Consider the following 9,276-nt stretch of genomic DNA (forward strand, 5'->3'; position numbering starts at 1 on the left):
CTAATGATATTGTAGAAAATGCGTTAAAAGACACCACTCCTCAGTGCACACAAAAACTTTGTCTTACTTTTGAAGAAATTATAAGTAAAAGATAGAAACCGTTCTATTAAGCAAGCAGCTCGAGAACAATTGAACTGTATATCTGAAATATTTCTCAATTTGTTAAAGAAGCACCTTATTCTCAATAACAAGGTTATCAGGAAATTACGTAACTATCGGGAAGACATACGCGCCGTAGCTAGAAAGAAAACTCCTCTCCATAAGAAAAGACATATTGACATCGAGACGGGGTGGTAATATATTAGCTGCTATATTGCCTATTTCCGCTTCCTTGATCGGAAAATTATTTGGATAATGCGCACGTATTATCTCGTTCCCGAGTCTACCGCTGAGCTTGTTTTAACAGGTATTAAGCCTAAATGCGCCAACTCCACGAGTCCGGGGGTCAACGGCCAATCGTGTTACAACCCGCAGTCGGCCCATACCGATCACATGCTGGTCTCGGAACATGTACCAGCAAGCAGCAGTAGTCCTGCCGTGTCGTCCCATGGTGCAACACCAAGCGCTCCTACAAGATTCAACCCGTCATCTCGCTCTGTAAGAAAGAAAACTTACAAAAAAAAGGAAATATCGCGATCTGGTATATACAAAACCACAAAACTACCACCCGTGCAACTTAGAGCCACAGGGATTAGGGAGAACAAGATTTCCTCCAATCCTGAAACAAGTAATTTAATACCTCTGTATGTTAAAAGTATCGATGTGCCATGCGTCAATATGATGCTTGAACGAATAAAAGACAATCCCATCGTAAAATGGGACAGCAGAGGTAACCTATTGTCTTCTGTTCGATCCTCCAATATCCTGTTCATGTTGAATTTACTCTCTAATACAAGTCAAAAACCAACGATTGCTGACATTGCTGATATAAAACACACCATTGACGCCACGGGTGTATTACCTAGCGAAATAAAAAATACACGCGTGCGGCAAAAGATTCAGGGATCTGGTTTCACCAAACAACCATCGTTGGCAACTTACAGATGGGTTCCATATTAAATCCGCTTTTCCAATGTGCTAGTGCAGTCCTTCATTGTGATTCAAGAAAGAAACAGAATCATGGACGTGGTAGAAACTGACCCACGTTGAATGCGAGGCTTATACAGAGGGAGCGGCGACGTCATGGAGAGAAAAATGCCGGAGGCGAGGATGAACATGCTCGGACACGGTGGTATACCGAGCGGGCTTATAAGAGAGAGCAAATGGGACGATGGTTCGCTGTCGGGAACCAGAAAACGAACAAACAAGAGGAATAGCCATAACAGTACAGAGTAAACATCTGACAGGACAAACACTAACAAGTAGGGTGACAGATATACAACTGTGTAAACATCTCATAGGACAAACACTAACAAGGAGGGAAACAACGAAGATAAAGGAAAACAGATACCCAGAGAGGAATGAGAGATATACAACTGTGTAAACATCTGACAGGACAAACACTAACAAGAAGGGTGACATATATAACAGTGTAAACATCTCAAGTACAAAAGAGGGAAAACAACGAGGGTAAAGGAAAACAGATACCCAGACTCAGATACAGAAAACAGATACCCAGTAGGCGTGGTCAGAAAGTGTGAACAACCATTGAAAAAGACTCTGATCCGTGACGTCAGTCGTGGCGACATGTTATGAGCCAATAATTTAACAGAAAAATCACTGTGGGAGTGTCTTAAGACTGACTCACGAATAGCAGGAGAAGTAAAACAATACAACATAATGAGCGAGTAAACGGGTGTGACAGGAAGTATTGGCCACTGGTTATGTGGAAAATTAGGGGCGTGTCAAGGATGTAAGTCCGCCTCAAGCAAAGAAAAATGTGGCCTTGAAATCAGTGGTATGGGTAGACCGAGCTTGGTTCTCGCCTCAAGCAGACTTGCTACTCACTCAGCCGACAATGGCTGTTGTGATCTTAATCGTGAGTAGAAATTCGAGAATCTAAGGGAAACCGACTGTATTGTCCTGGAGATTATAATGTAGGAGATGTGAAGTAGGATTGTGAGTGGGACAGGATTGTGATTATTTGTTTGCGATGTAAAGCAAAGGTAAAACCACTGGGTGTGGTATAATTTGGTGTTTCCATGACTAGTAGTAGATTATACTATAGGAATGTGTTATTAGGATTTTGTGAAGAGAGTACATAATGATTGTGATGTAAGCAGAGAGATACAAACCACTGCTTGTGGAACGACGAGTGTTATTATTATTGGCAACAACTGAGCACATATTGTAGTATTATGTTTAAGACATGTCGTTTGTCATATGTTGCATCCATTGCTGAGTATGCCAGTGTTATGATCGTCTGAGCATAGAATATTGCGTAAGGCAATTACTTTCATTTAAATTTTAAATAAATGTATATTTTCTTTTCCCTTGTTTATCCCCGAACTCCAGTCTCCAATAACAACTTAAGCCGGATCACGCTACCAGGGATACGAGACGGTAAGATCATTTATTGAGTAATTAATGAGTGATAAAATAGTTGATTTAATACAAGAAAAGAAGGGTCCAAAACTGGCGGCAGCGATATAGGGATAAATAGGGACATATGCTTACAGTGCTTTTGTTTAATTTACTCTGACGAGAAAACACCTCTTATTTTCATTAAGCTTTGCTCGTTTTAAGTGGCGGAAATAATAGTGACGATTTAATTATATAATTAATGGTTCTTCCGGAGGACATGGACTTTGACGACATGGTAATGGAAACTCTGGCCAACCACTGTTGTTCTGTAGTGCAATGGGTAGCACACGCGACTCAACCGAGAATTCATGAGTTCCTTCCCCGGCGGAGTGGAGAGGGATGGGCAGTCTCTCTCCACCCGCGCCGTGATCCACTCATCAGTGAGAGGGTGTCAGGTGACAGGCAGCGGCAGCGTCCCGCCTACCAGGATTGTTTGTTTTAGGATTGTTACCCCAGGATGGAGGGGAACACGGGGCTCTACGCCTCACAGGTGGTGGTGTGCCGCGACGGGCATGCAGCCATAGAGTGACTTTATAAAGGCCTAACCCGCGTCCCCCAGGTGTGAGGTATGGATAAAAAGTCAAGAATGAAAAAAAATGAAGCAAATGGACAATAGTGTGAAGTATTAAGATAAATATGTGAAGTAGGAGAATCAGAGGAGGCCAGTGTAGGTACCCCCCTCCGTTAACTACTACAAATAACATTAAATAAATAAATGAATAATAAATAAATAAATAAATAAATAAATATGCACACTTGCAGTGGAAAAAACGGAAAATGAGCGAAGAACAAAACAGGGAGTAACCTTTAATATAATAAGATGAAGGCTACAACGAAGAAGGGAGTAACCTTTAATATAATAAGATGAAAGCTATAACGAACAAGGGAGTAACAGCCTCACATTAATATGAGGGAAAGAAGGCTATAACGAACAAGGGAGTGACCTTAAAAATAATGAAAAGAAGGCTATAATCAACATAACTCAAGTGTAACTTTGTTAGGCAGATCGCACTACTCATGATAATACATATGCAAAAGTGGCAGCACTCCTAGAAACAGGAGCGTGTGTGAGTTTAAAAGGATGAATTTATTAAAGAATTAGGGCTCGCAGTAAATGAATGTGAATATTGTCTCTGTGCAAAGATACCATTGGTGTTTCCATGACTAGTAGTAGATTATACTATAGGAATGTGTTATTAGGATTTTGTGAAGAGAGTACATAATGATTGTGATGTAAGCAGAGAGATACAAACCACTGCTTTGCTTTGCTTTGCTTTGCTCGTTTTAAGTGGCGGAAATAATAGTGACGATTTAATTATATAATTAATGGTTCTTCCGGAGGACATGGACTTTGACGACATGGTAATGGAAACTCTGGCCAACCACTGTTGTTCTGTAGTGCAATGGGTAGCACACGCGACTCAACCGAGAATTCATGAGTTCCTTCCCCGGCGGAGTGGAGAGGGATGGGCAGTCTCTCTCCACCCGCGCCGTGATCCACTCATCAGTGAGAGGGTGTCAGGTGACAGGCAGCGGCAGCGTCCCGCCTACCAGGATTGTTTGTTTTAGGATTGTTACCCCAGGATGGAGGGGAACACGGGGCTCTACGCCTCACAGGTGGTGGTGTGCCGCGACGGGCATGCAGCCATAGAGTGACTTTATAAAGGCCTAACCCGCGTCCCCCAGGTAGGAAGTGTAGAGTATGATCTAGAAAAAAATGTGAAATACTAAGAAAAGTGTGAGGTATGGATAAAAAGTCAAGAATGAAAAAAAATGAAGCAAATGGACAATAGTGTGAAGTATTAAGATAAATATGTGAAGTAGGAGAATCAGAGGAGGCCAGTGTAGGTACCCCCCTCCGTTAACTACTACAAATAACATTAAATAAATAAATGAATAATAAATAAATAAATAAATAAATAAATATGCACACTTGCAGTGGAAAAAACGGAAAATGAGCGAAGAACAAAACAGGGAGTAACCTTTAATATAATAAGATGAAGGCTACAACGAAGAAGGGAGTAACCTTTAATATAATAAGATGAAAGCTATAACGAACAAGGGAGTAACAGCCTCACATTAATATGAGGGAAAGAAGGCTATAACGAACAAGGGAGTGACCTTAAAAATAATGAAAAGAAGGCTATAATCAACATAACTCAAGTGTAACTTTGTTAGGCAGATCGCACTACTCATGATAATACATATGCAAAAGTGGCAGCACTCCTAGAAACAGGAGCGTGTGTGAGTTTAAAAGGATGAATTTATTAAAGAATTAGGGCTCGCAGTAAATGAATGTGAATATTGTCTCTGTGCAAAGATACCATTTTGAAAATGACGGTAAAAGACAAGTTAATATGGAAGGAAAAAGTAGTTTCCAAGACTTATTGATAACACGCGATGTAGATTTGCCGACTCCTATTGTGTTGAGTATTGATTTGTCGTGTAACACGAGATTATTTTGAAAATATTGGAACTAAATGAGGAACAAAAGAACGAAGCTTAAAACTGATAATAGCAGGGGAAACCATACAATTATGCCAGGAAAAAATATGTCTTATATCTAGAGGTGAAGGATCTTAGCTAGATGTAGATGGAAATGAAGAAAGTCTCACTGAAAATAAGGCCGTACGTTGCCAAGCAGCGGAACCTTTGCAACTGCATGCATCTGTTGCAGGTTACATAACGCTAGTGACGCAACTACAGGCAAGTGAAGCTTTATTTGAGCCTTGTGTTAGTACTCCTCAGGCTAGAGTCTTGTGCTCAGGGATAGTTAAGTTAATCCCCTCACCTGACAATCAAAGATCTTATGTCACTGTGCCGTATTTGAATATTGAAAGTGAGTGTAAAGATAGATGATAATACAACGTTACGATTTGTGAAGCCTGTCACTCATGAGCTATACGATGATCTGACACAAATATCTAGTGTACAGACCGCTAACACAGTTAAGACAGACTTGAAGCCCGCAGAGCTTGAAGTAAGGAAGAAAAGCCACTATCAAATTGTTGACGCTAAATTCCCAAGTGAAGAGAGAGAATCAGGTTTTAAAGTCCTTAATAGATAAATATATAACAGTATTTTCCACAGAACAAGAACCATTAACAATAACGCCCTATTTTTTTAAGAACCATCAAGCAAAACACTGATAAAGTAGTGTACAGGCGTCCATATAACATTCCTATCAGTTATCATGACAGAGTAAATGAACAACTTATATCGCTCCAGCAACAGGGTGTGATTCGCCCTTCGCGATCACCCTATAATGCCCCACTTATCCCACTACCAAAAAATGATGGAGTACTACGACTTTGTCTGGACTTTCGGGCACTTAATAAGACATAATAATAGGAGGCGGTGGCATAGGTGGTAGCGTACTGGGCTCACATTCACCGCGTGATGGACGTCGCGGGTTCGAATCCCCACGCTACCACTCGGATTTTTCAGTCACCGCCGAGTGGCTTAAAACTACCCACATGCTGTCCTGAAGACCACCCATCAACCCGGACTCTAGAGGAAGCCGTCCAAGCGAATCAAGAACGAGTTCCGGGGGGCAGCATGAGCCAATGCAAGATGGCGCCACTATAAACACTCGCCTGCGCCATAACGGGCTGGGCCGACCATCAGGCCCCACCTGGAAGAAGCCTTGGGCCGACCATCAGGCCCCACCGGGAAGATGCCTACCGGCGCAATAGGCAACAACGTAAAAAAAAAAAAAAAAAAAACTACGGGACGACCGGTACCCACTCCCTAATATAACTACCATACGCAATTAATTGGGAGATAGTAAGCTTTTTTCATGCCTAGACTTGAAACAGGGTTACTATCAAATCTCCCAAGATGAAATCAGCAGAGAGAAGACGGCATTTTCTTCTCCAGCAGGACACTGGGAATTTACTTCCCTCCCCTTTGGCCTTAAAACAGCCCCGTCCTGCTTCAAGAAAATAATAAACACTGTCCTTACAGGACTATTAGGTAACAAGGTTCAGGTGTACCTTGATGACATAATTATCCTGGGCGATATATTTTCTAATCACGCAGATAACTTAGAACAAATTCTGGATCGCGTAAAGGAAGCCAAACTGACTCTTAAGATGGAGAAGTGTAACTTTTTTTAAGGACAAAGTAGATTACCTGGGCCATGCCATCAACTCAGAGGGAATAAGTCCTCAATCTAGCAAGCTGGAGGCCATACAAAACGTCCCGGCCCCCCAAACTGTTCATGATTTACAGTCATTTCTTGGATTGACTAATTATTATCGCAAATTTATTGCAAATTATTCACAAATTGTTAAATTGTTGCTCCTTTTCTAAAGATTTACAAAGGAAAGAAAGGTACACTCAAGAAACAAAAATTGCGTTATCAACCCTTAAGGATAGAATGCTTGGTACAGTCACTCTACGCGTCCTACTACAATACTGGTGGAGTATTGCAATAACAGGATAATGATGATAAACTAAGACCTGTATCTTTTTTTGTGAGAAATTGAATACGGCAGAACAGCGGAACAGTATAGTTGAACGAGAGGCTTTAACTGCAATTTATGGGTTACACGTAAACCGCCCATTAATACTGGGTTACCCTGTTGAGATCCACACGGGTCACAGACCTTCAGTATGGTTGTTACAGGTAGCTAGTCCCAACGGCAGGATAGCTAGATGGCAGACTCTCATGAGTGAGTATGGTTTCACAATCAATCATTTGCCTGGCAAGGAAAATATAGTAGCAGATTTTTTTTTTTTATCAAGGATGAAGGCTCACAAGACACTGAGATTGAATTAGAAGGACACGCGCGATAATGTTTGTGGATGGGGAACAACAAAAACCGTGGAACACGTGGATAATGAGGGGCAAGGTATTGCACTAGTGTAGAAAAAGAAACAGGCGCCGAAAGATGAGAAAATAAAATATATGATATGTATGGACCTGAATAGTGAGTGTATTGGCCACACACTTGACTGGAGTATTCAGGAGATTAGTGAGCTGCATGATGAGCAGCCAGCATATATTTTATTAAGTATGCTAAAAGAAGGAAGCCCCATGAATGAAAAGTGAGCAAAGACTCAGAAAAAAAAGGCATAATGTGAGATGCCGCCCCTGTTAGAGGAACAGGTGGAAAATGTGTTATATTATGTTGAAGATGGGCATAATGTGAGATGCCGCCCCTGTCAGAGTTACAGGTGGAAAATGTGTTATATTGTGTTGAAGACGCCCCTGTTAGAGGTACAGGTGGAAAATGTGTTATATTGTGTTGAAGATGGGCATAATGTGAGATGCCGCCCCTGTCAGAGTTACAGGTGGAAATAAATGATGTGTTTTAGTGAATCCGTACGGAGAAGCGACCTAGGTGGTGATTCTACCCCCCCCAAGTATTTCCAAGGCGATAACTCTGGCTCATTCGTCGCCACTGCAGGGCACGGAGGAACCAAAGTTACGTTAAGTCGGTGTAGAAAGTTCGCTTTCTGGCCTGGAATGAAACGGGATGTAGAAAATTATGTAAGGAAGTGCGTCATGGTAGTCGTTTTAAAAGTGAGTTGGGAATTTGCACCCTGCTCCTTGGCGGCAATATCCAGACGTCACCGCTCCTTTTGGAAGAATACACATGGACCTTGTGGGTCCCATGGGTGTATCGGACAATGGGGTTCGATACGTAATGCCCATAGTTGATGTTTTTAAAAGGTATTTGATTACAGTACCCTTACGGAGTAAGGAAGCCCGCGAAATGGCAAGGGCGTTGTACGTGGATGTTGTTTGTGTACACGGTGTTCCTCAGACAGTTGTTACAGGTCAAGGTTCAGAGTTCGTTAATTCCGTGATGCAGGAGATAAATTAGAAGCTACCTGTGCGACACGCGAAAATAACGGCTTACCATACAAGTGGAAATGGAATAATAAAGCGCGCAAATTATACCGTTGTTAACATTTTGAGGACAATGGTTCTAGGAAGTGTGTCCGTTTGGGAGATAATGTTACTTAGTTGCAGTCACCCTGGCCTATAATGCTGCGTATTATCGCACCATAAAGGAGTCCCCATTTTATCGAGAGAGACAGAGAGAGGATTTTTAGAGATCCTCCTGTACCCTACACTATGTTAGAAAAAAATTCAGCAGCCCTGGTATGATATTGACTCCTATAAAGAGGAAATGGCTGTAACTGCAAGGAAAATTTATGATATTTACTCCTATAAAGAGGAAATGGTTGTAATTGCAAGGAAAGTTTATGATATTTACTCCTATAAAGAGGAAATGGTTGTAATTGCAAGGAAAGTTTATGATATTTACTCCTATAAAGAGGAAATGGCTGTAACTGCAAGGAAAGTTTATGATATTTACTCCTATAAAGAGGAAATGGTTGTAATTGCAAGGAAAGTTTATGATATTTACTCCTATGAAGAGAAAATGGATGTAATGCAAGGAAAGTTTATGATATTGACTCCTATGAAGAGGAAATGGCTGCAATTGCAAAGAAAGTTTATGATAGATGCCAGGTTTACATTGAAAAAGGTAGAGAAGAAATAGAAAAGTAATACAAAGCTACAAAATCAAAACTATCAACGTTGGAGACAGTGTTCCTCAAACGAGACCACAAAGAAAAGTAAATAAAAAGTTGCAACCTATTTTTGATGGACCTTACAGGGTAATAGAGAAGATCAGTGATATAATGGTAAAAATTAGGAACCTCAGGACTAGTAAGGTTTCAACGGTCCACACAGATAGAGTAAAAGTCCTTCATGAAGATTGCATCGATGTGCAG

This window comes from Eriocheir sinensis, chromosome 63 (genome assembly GCF_024679095.1).
Source record: "Eriocheir sinensis breed Jianghai 21 chromosome 63, ASM2467909v1, whole genome shotgun sequence".
NCBI lineage: Eukaryota > Metazoa > Arthropoda > Malacostraca > Decapoda > Varunidae > Eriocheir > Eriocheir sinensis.